Source organism: Nothoprocta perdicaria, unplaced genomic scaffold (assembly GCF_003342845.1).
Source record: "Nothoprocta perdicaria isolate Ctin4 unplaced genomic scaffold, notPer1 scaffold_32, whole genome shotgun sequence".
NCBI classification, from domain to species: domain Eukaryota; kingdom Metazoa; phylum Chordata; class Aves; order Tinamiformes; family Tinamidae; genus Nothoprocta; species Nothoprocta perdicaria.
The window spans coordinates 3,894,132-3,908,641 of NW_020455555.1; the positions used below are offsets into that span (position 1 = coordinate 3,894,132).

At 41.9% G+C, this 14,510-nt stretch overlaps 1 long non-coding RNA gene across 2 annotated transcripts; it reads right to left on the reverse strand.

Moving 5' to 3' along the window:
- Positions 1-303: 303 nt before the first annotated feature.
- Positions 304-2,618, reverse strand: LOC112950501. 2 transcript variants are annotated; one of them, XR_003250018.1, is made up of 3 exons: positions 2,578-2,609; positions 1,531-1,538; positions 304-1,225 (listed from the first exon to the last, which is right to left on the reverse strand). It is a non-coding gene; the product is annotated as an uncharacterized LOC112950501 (long non-coding RNA). The 2 variants fall into 2 exon arrangements; XR_003250019.1 differs by lacking the exon at positions 1,531-1,538 and having other exon boundaries at positions 2,578-2,618.
- Positions 2,619-14,510: the final 11,892 nt, after the last annotated feature.

Consider the following 14,510-nt stretch of genomic DNA (forward strand, 5'->3'; position numbering starts at 1 on the left):
TTTGAGTCATGACAAGTTAAAGCCATAAGGATAAGAAATAACTTTCTGAACAACATTAAAGAACGTCTTTAACGTGACACAGAAAAGCAATTACACTTTCTGAAGAGGACTGTCAGTTCAAAAATATACAATTGAAGACAGCAGAATGATTTCTCTTTTTTGCGCAATACCAATTCTGCAGAATATATTAAGTTTCATTTTTCTTTATTGCAGTATTTTTAACATTTAGCATTTTCCATCATGAGAATTAAAACCAAAGAGGTTGTTAGTATAGACTATTTTTGTTGAAATTTAAAAGAAAACATATTTGTCTCAGGTTAAAAGACATATGATCAGTACAACCATTGGTGTAATTTCATCTGGGTGCATACTTYTAAGTATGCACTACACTTTAAGCCTTCAAGAGAACAAAAATAGGAACTGAATATTACACAYAGAGCTCAGCAATCACACAGGTCTCATGCAGGTTTCCAGAGCGTGTGAGATATAAAACTTAAAAAGGCTGGAAGGTCAATGGTCAGGATAGCTCATTTGCTCCCATTACGAGTAGTTACCAGGGAGTTGCTGCCACTGACCAAGCCTGGTYTTAATAGGGAAAGTGGAAAGGGTGGAAAGAACTGCCTGCTAAGCAGGGACAATTCCTGCTCTTTCTCAAAATCTCACTGTTGATTCCCTGTCCCTCCCCACCGTGGGCTGGACAGGGCTCAGTTTCACTGCCCCTATACAGATGTCAGTTGGGGGTCCGATAAGCACAGGCCAGCATGGAAAACAGAAGCCACTGAATACACAGCCCCTCTGCGAGCTCACAGCCAGCTAAGGACTACATTCAGCTTGCCCAATTCAAAAGCTTTATTCCATACAATCAGACAGTTATCCAGCTGCTCTTGGCCAAAGTTCTTTTTCCGGCCTCCTTTCTTCCCTCCTTTTTCATAGATAAAAGATCATTGGAGGGTCTTTCAAGCTGGAAAACAGTCTTGCTTTTAAGTGTGTTAAGCTAGGCCTAAGGCATTTGAGGATGTTAACATGGTAAAAAAGATTGGCAATTGTAGTGTCAACTTCAGCCTTTTCCTCCTCTCTCTCTCCTCTTTCCAGCTCAGTGTAAGTTTTCTATATTTTTAAAATTAATTACACTTTTAGAGTTCCAGCAGTCCTGCCAAACACTTGTACCAGCCCGTGTCCTCCAGCGGCTGTTCACAGCATCAATGCCAAAGCTCAGGTCAGCCACCTGGAAGAGTCAGGAGACAGCGTGACTGCAAAGGGCTTCCTTTCTCTAAGTGGGCAGTCTCAGGACCAGCCTGTGCTAAGAAAAGCAGCTTTGAAGACAACATACAATTCATAACAGCAAAAGTCAGTGCGCTTCTGAAACCACAGCACTTAAAACAAAAAGAACTACAGAAAACTAGATGACAGGCTTGAGTTTCCACATATTAGGGAAGACAAAGTTGAGAGAGTCATGCAGCAAATGGAACCACATGCTCAGATGACAACAGCTCATTGAAAATCCACAACTCCAGAATCCCCAATACTTACATTTGCTTCTGCAGGTGACAGTTAAAACCATAAAGGAATGACATTCATCCAGTTGCAATTAAAAAAAAACACAAAACAGAACCTTGAGTTATTCTCTATATAACACCTTACCTTGTATTTTGCCTGTGGCTTTTTCTAAGGGAAAAAGGTTACACAGACCAAAACCAAAAACCACACACAAGAGGGGAAAAAGAAATAAGAGCAGTAGGAGACATACTCCTAACCCAAACCTGCAGTTTTATTGTTTTGTTCACCTTGTTCTACCATGAATTAACAAGGAAGAGAAGCAGACCAAAGAATTATCTGGCTAGCAATGACAGCGGTCAGAAGGGAGTTCTATATCGAACTGTTACATTTAGTGACATCTTAGGTAGCTTTCCAGTGATATTTTAGAGGCTAAGGGAATGACGACTCATACCAGCACGATACACTGATGGCAGAATACAGCATATCTTCGTTTTTCACTTAAGGGCTGAATTTCTGAACATGCAGCTAAAAAGGACAGAGCTGCCAGCAGGGTCTGTGGATCTGTTCTCCCGCCCCCAGTTAAAGGCATCAAACCAAGTCACATTTAACCCAAGCGAGCACAGCTCTGTGGCTCTCCAGCAAAGAGCTTTGCTAAGAATAAGCAAGTTTCACAGCAGCTGCTCTCTAGTCAAGAAGGTCTTGTAATATCAAAGATGCATAAACCTGCTATCTTAATTTTTTTTTTTTTTTAAGTGCATTTGGGACAGCTCTCAAACAAATAGTGTTTATAATATGGAGCAAATAAAATTAAGCAGTGTCTGTAAKAGTGAGTTATTATAATTATTATTTAAAAAAAGCATATCAGCAATAAAGAGACTCCAAAGAAAATCAAAGGCTAAAATGTAAAATGGTTGAACACTTCTACTGATCATGTTTTTCTAAGATGAGACACCCAAAAGACTTCAGGGTACTTTTATCGATAATCTATAAGTTATACTGTTTACAGCAGGATAAAGCATCAGACTAGCACATAAAAACTCAAAAGAAAGGTAACACTAATGAAAGATTTTTAGTTTTTACCTTTCTAGGGCTTCCTGGAGGGCTGAATCTGAGGTTTACCTAAAAGAAATGAAAAGAATTAAGACTCTATAGGAAAAACAATCTCTTTAGCTGTAGAAAAATAACCATAATGCTTACATGAAAATATAGCATTAACAGAGGCTGCTGTGGAGCAATCCAGACAGCATCATCTCTTTGCAAGAGATTAGGTCCCTTGCAAAGAGGAAAATAAAAGTTGAATGAAAATTCTTGATCACTAGGTAAAAGGAGTATCATAAAGAAAAGGGCCTGTCTGCAGCAAAAGAGCACAAGATCCATTAGCTGACAAAAACACGAAGATGGTACCTGGCCAGAGTGGCAAGGAGGACAGGCAGATTCCATGGGGTTATGAGATGTCCCCAGAATCTTGTTTTGACCCCCACCAGGTCAGGACTAGCCAACTGCTCATTCTTCAGGTGCAAACAAGCAGCAGCAAGTTGAACCTGTCAGTCCTGTGAAGCACCAACTCTTCGCAGAACTCTGCATGTCTTAAACCCCAAAAACCTGCCTCAAAAAAACACACCCCTACAACACCTAATGCCAAGGCAACTCCAGTGAAAGACACTGGATCTCAAACAAACTTGAGCGGWTGTGTATCTAAGATCTTCTAAAGAGAAACAGCTACTCCATTTAATACAGGTGAGACACTATTTGATTACAGTAAGCAAGGAGCAAGCACCGCAGAGTAGCTAAACAGCCTACCTCATCTCACCTGCCCACCTCTTAACAGGAAAAGCAAAGTTCCAGTGTCTTATATTCCAAAAGACAGACRTATTTAGGCCTTCTCACAGAATAGCCATTCGCTCTGAGCTGTGTGATTTCCCAAATCGCTATGAAAATTAATCCCAGCTTCAAATCGCTGCTGCATTTTTCTGTGTGCTGGCGAGGCCAGTACGGGGTGCTGCACACTCGAGCTGCAGGGCCTGTGGGGCCCGAGCTCCTCACACGCAAGCAGCCCCACGGGAGGCGAGYGAGCGCTCGGTTCCCAACCTGCCTCATCGAGGCACCCGAGTCACTGAGGAAACTAAGCTCAAAATCTACTTTTTTCCCACCCAGTCACAGGAGGAATTCAGGAATTGTTAGTCTGGCATAGAAAGCCAAACAGCTCAAGTCTGTCCAATAACCGCAATAATGAGGAATGATAAAGTATTTTCAGTTTCTAAGGTTCATATTTCAAGATTTAGTTAATACAAATGTTTTAGTAATTACTGAGATAACAAATAGAAAACAGCATTATCCAACTATTCATTAAACTCTCCTATCATAAAACTCAAACAGTATTCCCTTCCAACGATTATTTGGCTATAATTCTAAACAAACACTATGTTTGCCTATATAAACACTAATCCACTGCTAATTTATAAGCTATGCAAAACATTACACAGATCGCTGCCATACATCCTTAATGCGCATTAAGAGGTCATCATAATCTCTAGTAAATAATTCATATCCTCATTTTGCCATTCTCTCATAGCACAGAGGAACAACTTTAATTCACTCGTTCTAACTTTATGAAATCAGAGCACCACAAAAAAAAAAATGGTCAAAAGCTCACAAGGAGTAATAGGCTTGCAAACTAGATCCAAGTCCCAAATGGAAGAACGTAATAGTCCTAAATATATCTGAAACATCAAACCAGCATCTGAAGAGCTTGGCCATATGCTGAACTGTCACTCTCCCATAGTGAGTGATGAATTAAGATGTTAGTGTAACTGGCTGTTTACTACAATACTGTTCAAGTCACTCACATATGTTGCTTTGGCAGTTGTTACCCTTTTCGTAGAATAAGCAGCAGGTTAGACTTAAAACAATAAATAAATGACCAGTTAAAACAATTAAACTTTTGCCTATTTTCCACGTAACTGGAAGAAACTTTATGAAGGACTGGAAAAAATGAAAGGTGATTGCTGCATCAGTACAATTTATATGCTGAAAAGCAGGAGAGCCACCAAGGCACTGCTAAACAAGAGTCCACAATCAGTATTTTCTGTAGTCTGTGCAGTAACACAATACAGTAATGCTCACAGTATTGCCCAGACAAGGTACAAAGGGACAAGAAATTCACCTGCAGCATTTCAAGATACATGACACAAATTTTGCTAGCTAGTTAGTACATACATACTTACCCATACATAAGCCTACATACTTAACATATAAAGGAATTTAGCAGTTATATTTATGATAGAAGCATAAGAGATAACAAGAGGTTGCATGGTAACATAAAGATTTAATTACTTCATTACATATATTAAACATTCATGTATTTAAGTACAGAAAAGTTCCTGTGAGCCCCCATGTTCCCCAAAGCCTGTATCGGTCAAGCAAATCGGTCATTGCTTTGGCAATGGCTCATGAACTTTATATTCAAGGGTCCTGGCATTATCCCATCCAGAATTTTACACAAATGTATCTAAGTGGAAATTCAGACATTTGGAATGGGGTTTGGAGAAGCAGCGTGGGAAGGGYAGAATACACCTCTACTTTCCACAAACAGGATAAAGTGCAAGTAGTCCTTGAATTATGTTGTTTTTAAGAAGCTGCCTTCCTCTCATTCTTGATGATTTTCTTATCCCTTTATTTTTAAGCTACGCTGAAGCCTCTGTAACTGGCCATGCCTGCTGCAGCTGCCCGGGGGCCGGCTCGGCGCTGCAGGCCGTGCTGCCCAAGGCAGAGCCTCGCCGGCAGCTGCGGGGAGAGCTTCCCGGCAGCGCGCAGGGACGGCGCCTGCGCACGGCCCGCACGGAGCTGCACCTGCCCCACGGCTATTTATGGGGGACAGCTACGAGCTAGAATAAACAGCAGAGGTGACACACGCTCGAGCAGGAGGCCAAGTTTCCTGACAGCATCAACGGCATTTTTGTAGAGAGAAAATTTACCACTTCATGCCTTTGGAGAGCTTGGCTGCGGGTTAGGCAACTCAAACAAGAACTCTACCTTCTATTTGCTCTGTGCTGAGAAAGGATTAGAAATCCTGGGATGTTTCACATGACCTGCAATAGTTGCTACAACTCCAATACCTGCAAGACAGTGCCAGTCACACAGGATTATGAATGGAAACATTAACAGAACATTTGGGCACCTACAAAACACTCCTCAAAAAAAATCTGCTGCTGCAACGCATCAGGTAATTGATGGGAAAAACCTTTATGAGAAAAAATTACTGTTTAATGAACTACCAAAGAGAATCAAAGGCAGACAAAAACTGTAAGGAGGACATTATTACAGAGAGCTCAGCAATGTGATAACGAATAAATGCTATCCATTTGTAAATGGATATAAATACTTCCAAGAACAGAAAGAGACAGCTCAGCCTCTCACACTGAATCAGAAGTTTTAATTTCTACAGTCATCAAGACTCTGAACTAAACTACACAGACTCCATTCAAGTCTTTAGGTCTTCATGAGACAAGTGAGACCACACACTGAGGCCTATTTTATAGCTTGAATAGAAATAAACCACACAACACAGCAATACACACACAACATACAAACTGCAGTTTGATAATAGGCTCAAGTTCCATCTTTTCAGGCACAAAAGAAATATTCAGGACTTCCAAAAGTGATTCAAGAGTTTTTCAAAAAGAAGAAACTAAAATTCAGAAATGTTTCCAAATTTGTTTGGAAAAACACACTTTAGACACTGGTTTGTCTGGCTGCATCTTCATTTCATGCAAGTGACAAGCCAGAGTGAAGTGACCGCAACGTTCCAGTGTCCCTGAGGAAGCCTTTCCCTCGGGGACGCTCCTTCGAACCACTCACACACCTCTGCTCGTGCCCAGGGGCTCTGGCTGAAGCCACAGGAGARCTGCAGAGGCCCAAGTTAGTCTTAGCAGATATTGCAACATAGTTAAACAAAGCACACAAAAAAGGGCACAGCTCTATCACTAATTCTTCTGATAAACTCACGTATTCTACAGAAGACTAGTTTACCCCATAAATTGGTACAGGGCAATCAGCTCATACATGAACTCCAAGATACTCTTCATCACTCAGAACTGCTACAGAACTTTAAGTGTTTAATGATGTACCTAGTCTCCCATATCAGCATAGRCTTTTGTAATATTTTAATACCTTGCCATTTTGTAGCAAGAATCCTGCAGAGGGAACGCAAGTGCTTTTACTGGCAGCTAATGGATCCTCTCCTTTAACTCAATTACTAAACATTTAGAATTCAGTGCTCAAATCCCAAACGGAAACATCTCCTTTCATTATTGTCCAATGCTTGGGCTAAAGGAGAAATCTAAGTGGGGAGCAGCAGCAATGTTCGTAAGACTATTTCTAGGTCCCCACTTATTTGAGAATAGAGGCTCTCATAGTATTTAATTGATGCAGGTCACATTCAAAAGATTTAGTCCTAGGGATGGCTATGTCCTTTCCACAAAGTCTTCCCTGTTTTTCACTTAAGTTTTCACAGAATTTCCTTTATCAAGGGATTTTTTTTTTTTTTTTTTTTTGCAATACATGTCTCCCACCTGCTCCCTAGCACAAGGGCAAGAAAAGGACCTAGAGAAAGTGTTAAATGGAAAAAGAAAACCAATCTCAAGTCAAGTCCTGTGCAAACATTACACACAGACACTCCTTGCAAGGCTGCTTTCCAGTCACCTCCCCCAGAGTACCCAGGCCACCTCCACGTCTATAGYGCAAAGAGAAGGAAACAGGATCCCCATAAGTGGCTAAGACAGAAGAAGCATTTTCCAAGTCACAGGGCCAGAGGATATTCGTGCAGGCAGCCACTGAGGACCATGTGTCCAGCTGGCATTTCCTYCCCTGACCTGCAAGCACCAGCAGGAAGATGTTGCATGTCAGAGCTATGAGAGCCCAGCGATCCCCTCCTGCACCCCCTACAAGGCGGCAACCCAGGCACCTGGCAAGTTCAGAGGCCCAGAGCAGCCACAGGCTTCTGTCCTGCTCAGGATACGCAACCGCCTCCCAGCCAAACCTCTGGGACTGCGCTCAGTCACCTGCTACCTACAGCACGTGCCAGCTACTGCTCTGGAGAGAGGACTGCTAACGGAGCAGCGCTAGCTCCGATACAGCAACCCATCAAAAACAGTAGAGAGCCCAGCTTGCCTTTGTATCTCAAAAGGAACGATGCTAATTGCACATTTGGACAGGCACCAGGCCAGGTACAAGTTGCCTTTCTGCTCAGTTTGTGTAGGGTAATCTCAGCAACAAGACAAGGAATTCATATCACTGTGCTCCCTCACAGATACAGAGCCACCTCCACGATGCAGCTTAGCACTGGTTTGAACAAGATTTCTGCCAAGCTTACCGCTCTCTCTGTACCTCCTTAGCAGTATTTCACCTTAAGAAAGGGTTAGAAGCAATGTAGACGCACACATTGTATCCACCGCCCACCAGACTCGAGGAGGCCCATCTTATTACCAGAGTATTTGGTACATCCAGCACTCTGTAAATCAGCTTCAGGACATTACTCTGCCACATGTATGCAAGCCTGCCAGACTACTGCCACACCTGCTGAATGCTAAAGAGAAAAAATCCACTGSATTGTTTTATATTGATGATTTATAGTAAACAAAGTTGTGAAAGTAAATCAAAGTCATTTGATTTTACAGTTTATTTCAAATATTTGTCAAAAAATATTTAGCTTCTGTTCAGAGTTTATCTGCATGACAGTATCATTAATATCAGCAGAGTAGAAATAGTTGCAAAAAGCAAATTTCATGGCTGTCAGATTTTAAAAACTCATTTTTCCTGTATAAAATCCTAACGTATTCAGGAGAAGAGAGCTCACATATTATTGGACTTGATTTAACTTTATGTCATAAACCCTATACTCTCATTGACAGAAAGCTGTTTTTAGATAAGGATGGAATAAAGCTCACACTTTACTCATTGCCATGAGACACAGCGAGAGGGAAGAAAAAAAGCAGACAGGGCTTGGCAAGAAGTTAAACCCACAACCGAACACCGAGCACTTGGGCTCTAGATCTGGGTAGTGCTCTTGCTACAGATACCTTTCAGCCACAACCGTGACTTATCTTGAACTATGTGTAAGCGCTATAACTAAGCCACAGTAACTWGGTCGGACAAGCTTGGTAACTCTGCTGTCAAACGAGCTATGCAGTTACTAATCCCATCTATTACTCTATTACCAATCACTATACTTATGGTTAGAGTAGCATTTCATTAAAAACTCCTTAATGAGGAACGTTAATCATTAAGGCACTTAGCAACAGTATACTTGCAAGTATTGGAGGTGGATAAACAGTTCATACAAACATATGAACCTTTTTAGACAGGTTTACGTGGAGTACATCAGTCTGCGTGAAAAACTTTAAAACAATTAACTGCAAAGGAAGTTTAAATGACTATGACAGGCTCTTCAAAAAGTTTAAATTATGTAACTTGAAATTAAATTTTAAATATGAACACTTAAGCAGTATGTTCTTCCAGGGAGAATTGGATCATTCTACAAACACTGTTCATACTCTGAAGAACAAACACTGCAAATCAACTGCTTATAAGCCACCTACAGACCAAAAATTAGTCTTGAAATAGTTTTATTTTCAATACCCTACACCCGCTCACAAAAAAAATTGAGTTCACTGTCTAAAGTTCCTAGGCAATAGCTTTGGTTATTCAGTTATGCAACTGTGTCAGATCTCTACATGCCCCATCTCAGAGAGGGTATTTCAAATGGCAAGTATCAAATGCATCGGCAAGGCTGGGAGCGCTGGAACACATAGAGAAACACAGGGCTCCCTTACATCCTGGCAGATATTCGGAACCTCCTTCTTGTGCTTATGTTGGTCAGCGCTAGTGCTTCAGGGAAAGACACTACAGAAAATTCCATCTGAGGACGTACTGAGTGTTTCTGACACAGTGAAGCATCAAGAAGCTCTTTCGAGGATGGCTCTAAATCTGAGCAGTATTTTCACCTCCTAAACTGCAAAACCMAAACTGAAAGGCACTCTGGAGATTGCTTTGGAATTTCTGTGTTTCTAAATCCATGAAGTTGATGGAAGAGTCTTGCCCTTCAATAATCTCCTCCCCCTTAATCTAAGGAGGTGAATATCAAGGACAGCAGCAAACCCAAGCCCCTCGCCTCTTGCCCACCGCCCCAGCTCAGTCACCAGCACACACGGGCAGGGCCAGCAAGTTGCACCAGCAAAACTCTCGCAACTCCAGTGCAACTCTGACAATTTCTTCCAGTCTCCTTTCCCCTAAAAGGGCTTGTTTCCACATTTCCATCAGTTATTCTTAATTCCTCTGAACTAGTTTAAAAGTCACTGAGGGGAAATGTGATAGACAGAGAAGAAAATTTATAAAAATGAGCTTCCCACTTTTTACTGTTCTGTTCTAGGCTTACATGCAGGAGCAGCTTAAATGTCTGCTCACATTAGCACAGCTCTTCGCTGTGCTGATTAATCACACTGCACTTCCTGCCTTTCAGACTGTTATAACTCTTCCTTTTATTACAAAAATTCCATCTACAATAAGTTCTGTGGAGAATCAGCCCTAATCAGGCTGAAGCCTGTCCCGTCCTTCACAGATGCTCATCTTTACATGCACTGACTGTACTACTGGCCTGAATAGAGATACATGTTTAACCATCATAAAAACCTATCAACAAATTAGCTAAACTGCAGGAGCTTAAGCCATTGAAAACCAAAGCTGTGTCACCRTTGAAATAAAGAGACTTTAAGATGCATTAACTTTTCTACAGCTGAACAAAGCACGCTGCACAGACAACAGTCAAACTTACCCCATCTAAGCAGGTTATTTAGAAACATTTTACCCTGGATAGCATATGATTCAGCTACAGGTTTGCTAGCACATTAAAAAGACTATTCACCAGTTGTGGGTGCACAAACAGGGAGCAGAAGACATCAAGAAGTAAACAGCACCTCRTCAGCAAAATGCCAACAGGTATTTACAGCAGAGCTCCCACCACCGCTTCCTCCCCAGGCGGGGTGCAGCAGGGAATTTGCCTTCTCTTCCAACAGGAGGTTTAGAGACCAAGACTCTCTCATGCAGCTGAATAGAAAGATTGTTACGGATGAAGGTCAGGGAGGCAGCAGCTGCAACTGTAAAAATGYTTCCATCTCAAATTGTAACACAAGGAGGAAAAAAAAAAGACAATTTTTGAAAACACAGCTTTATTTTTACCTCTTTAAGAATCAAGCTATACCCTGCTGCTGCTTTTTGCTAACAATTTCCCTGTGTTATACTGGCACAATGATCCATACTAACATACACAAGACATTTCCAGTGTTAATCACCTAGGGATAGGCTGGTAACGTTATTTAAAACGCGACCGCTGCCCCAGRATCATTTTAGCTTTCCCCAAACAGCTTCCGAGGAGATGTGCGGAAGGTAGGGAATGGTGGGGCGTTGCCATGGAAACCCTGCACCACTACACACTTCRCCATGACAACCGGTCCTCCATGGAATACTAATGAGTGCCCATGGCAACAGGAAGTTAGAGAGATGTCTGGAGACCAAATACTTCATGTATCATTTATAACAAACTATAAATATATTTGTACAGTTCCCGGGTAAGACCAATAGTTTTTGAAGCCCTACAACCCTTGCATCTGAAACAGTATTGCAAAGTGCAAATATTACACAGTAGCAGTATAAATAGGAAGTCTTATGTCAATGCTATGTTAAGGGTGAAATTCAGTTGCACAAAGAATCTGGAGTCAGCATTCCCAGCGTTTGCCATTTTGCATGTAAAGATGGTTGTCAACCTATCAAGTATCACACAGAACACAGAAAACATCATATACAAGTAACTATAGGCACTGAAAAATCTGCTCTTCTTTCCCAAWACGGAGTACTGTTATCAGCACACGTTCTCCATATAGCAACTGTTGCAACTCCTGCTCCAGAGACAGACAGCATTGCCACAGGATTTAGGAAAAGACGAGAGCTCTAATTGCTTTATAAGAATGTTGCGGTAATGCAATTCAGGAGCTTTGCTTTTTAAAAAAGAATCCATGGTTGAAAGTTAGCAACAGAAATAAATCTTCATATTTCAAAAGAAAACATTTTTTGTTAAGTGATATTACTTTATAAAAAGCTGGACTTAAGGGCATTTTCCTGATCATCACAAATGATGAAAATCAGAACGATCAAAAGAASGAAAAGAAGCATGGCACCATCTGGAAAGCCAGGGCTACTTGTCAGAGCAGCACTGGCACAAAAGTCACATTCAGAGACAGCACGGCTAGGCCATGGGAGACACCCAGGGAACGCAAAGTCCATCATTCTAGCTGGCACCAGCAGTGAGACCACGAGAGAGAGTGATATTGAAGATTTTTATCACGTTTTATGTGTCTTATGACTCATTTTTGTAACTTAGGGCTCTGAGCTCATGTTCTAACAGAGAACTAGGTAAGTGTTAGCTGAAAGGCTTGTTTTCCTTCCCCCTCTCCACGTTCCGCACGCTCTTGCGCAGATGATGATCCGTGACACATTCACCAACAACGCTCCAGGTGTAAACAGATCAGCTACTGCATCTGCTAAGTGACAGAGCACTGAAGTCAGCATCAGGGGATAAAAAACTACTTCATACAAGATATTTCACAATAGCCTCATGGCCGCAAACTTCTGAGGTGTCAGATTCCCACCACCCTGGAGCGAGTGCAGCAGCTGACACTATCCAGTGGTAAAAATCCTTAACCACTATTGCTTCAGCAAGTCACTTCAAGCTGAGGAGGCAAACCACAGGACCGAAGATGTTTTGGACCTAGATCAGGTGCATCAGTTAGCTACCCACCCACTAACCCACTTCTAGCTTGGAGAGACCAGAAGGAACTGCAAGCATGAGTGTAAATTGCTGCAAGATGACACCTGAATTAAGAATCATCCCATCACAGCACCCACTAAGAGGTCATTCTCTGGAGAGATTTCTAGAGGAATCCCAAAACAGCTGAACTGGGAAGACTTTATCAGGACCAAAGCCTTACAAAGTTCTCAGTAACAGCATACACACACAGACTAATCTCAGTGCAAGTGGCCACACTGCATGGAATACGTGCATACAAACACACAGCATTAAATTGTGCAGAATCATTCAGCATTATCAGATTAGTATAAGCACCAACTGAAAAAAAATCAGGTTTCAGTGAGCTGCAGAAACCTGCTAATTGGCACGTACAGAGTGATTTGAGGAAAAGGCTTGGGATGAAATAGCACTACCAAGTRAGAACCATGGCATGGTATGCAATACTAAAATTAGTTTCCTCAAAATGGTGTCATAGAAAAAAGCRCAACCAGCTTATCAAGTTAAATGAACTTCTTCATTTCACAGGCTTCAATTGGTATAGGCTGTCACAGCCATCAAGAAAAACAGAGAAGTAAACTGCTTTCCCCACAGACATAACCCATGCGCAGAGGAGGCCCAGGGCCTGCGTTCTYGCCGTGGTGACACTCAGCTCTACCCAGTGCCAAGTGCCTCATATCTAACCTGACTGCATGTGACTGAATCCAAGTTTTCACTTTAACTAAATACCACATTGCGCAGCCAGATTTTCATTCTGTCAGCACACAGGTTTAATTTTAATAGGAAAKGAGAATGAGAAGGGGAAGAGAGGTGCATTAAGTTATAAGATTACACAGCAACATACCTAGAAGCATCTGCATGACATCAGAGACTACTCTTGTATTASAGGCCTTATTTTGCATCAGTAGCTTGCTTTTTCAAGATCACGTTTATCATTCTTTGTCTCTCATCCTCCTGTTTTCGGGGGAGACTTTTCTACTGCAAGAAAGGATGTAACTGACATTATCTGCTGCAAAGGAAAAAGTTTAAACTGAGGTGGGGCTGCAGCAACAATCCCTACCAGGGACATGCGGCTACTGAAAGGGGATGATGCCCCTTCCAGCAGCGCAGTAAGAGACAGCCATGGCAAAGACAAATAGAAGCTTCACCTTCACTAACCTGGGGAGACCAGGCTTGGATGCAGTCCTTAAACTAARGCGTTTTATTAGGAGAGGCCGCACTGTGCAAAGTTCTAAGATCAACCAGCAAGAAAGGACAATGCTCTTACCCAAAGAATGCTCTGTACTCTCATAATTCCTTTGGCTCCTTAATCTGAAATGTAGAAGTTTGTTCATATTACTGTTCTTCAGTGCAAGGATACACATTATTATGAGCTCTGAACATCATACTAAAAATAGAGATGTTCCAAGAGACCCAATAAYTCCTGCATGGCTAAGGCTCCAACCTTGGTATTACTGTAAAAAAATAAAAAAGTCCAGACAAACTTGAACAGTAGACTGAAGCATCTCCACTTTCCAACTGAAATGTAAAGGAAGGAACGGCCTCCACCTTTTCACCAAAACTGAAACCCTTTGTACGTRGCCTCTTACCAGAAGGGCCTCTTACCCATCCTGCTTAGGCCCAGCCTCAGGATGCCCCCTCAAACTTTAAGCCTCTCCTAGTCACATGTCACACAGCATGTACATATGCAAGCTACATTCAACCATGTTCTGTTTCTTTCACTTCCTGATAGTGCAGCATTGGGAGCTCATCTGAAAATCCACTTGGGCTTGTACACACGCACAGAGCACTACCTCTGAGCCAAGCCTGACTTAAAGGCAACATATTCTAAACTAGAAAGAGCTACTTGCCACTTTTTTTTGCATGCTGGGGCACACACACCTAGAGAAGCAGTCTTGCTTATGTGGGATACACATGCAGCAGGACTGGTGCAGTGCAAGACAGCAGTCTGCAGGTTTCCCTGCATTACCTCAGCAAACCCAGGGAAGCACCAGTCTTACCGAGAAAGATGCAGCTGCACTGWAAAGACTGCAGCCAGGAAAGCAAGACAAATTGCAAACAGTAATAGAGTCCATTTCCCAAAGTGTTAGGGTCTTGTTTCTCTTAAGCTCCCAAAGATACTAAAAGAGAATGTCTAAATATCTTCACTTTATTTATAGCA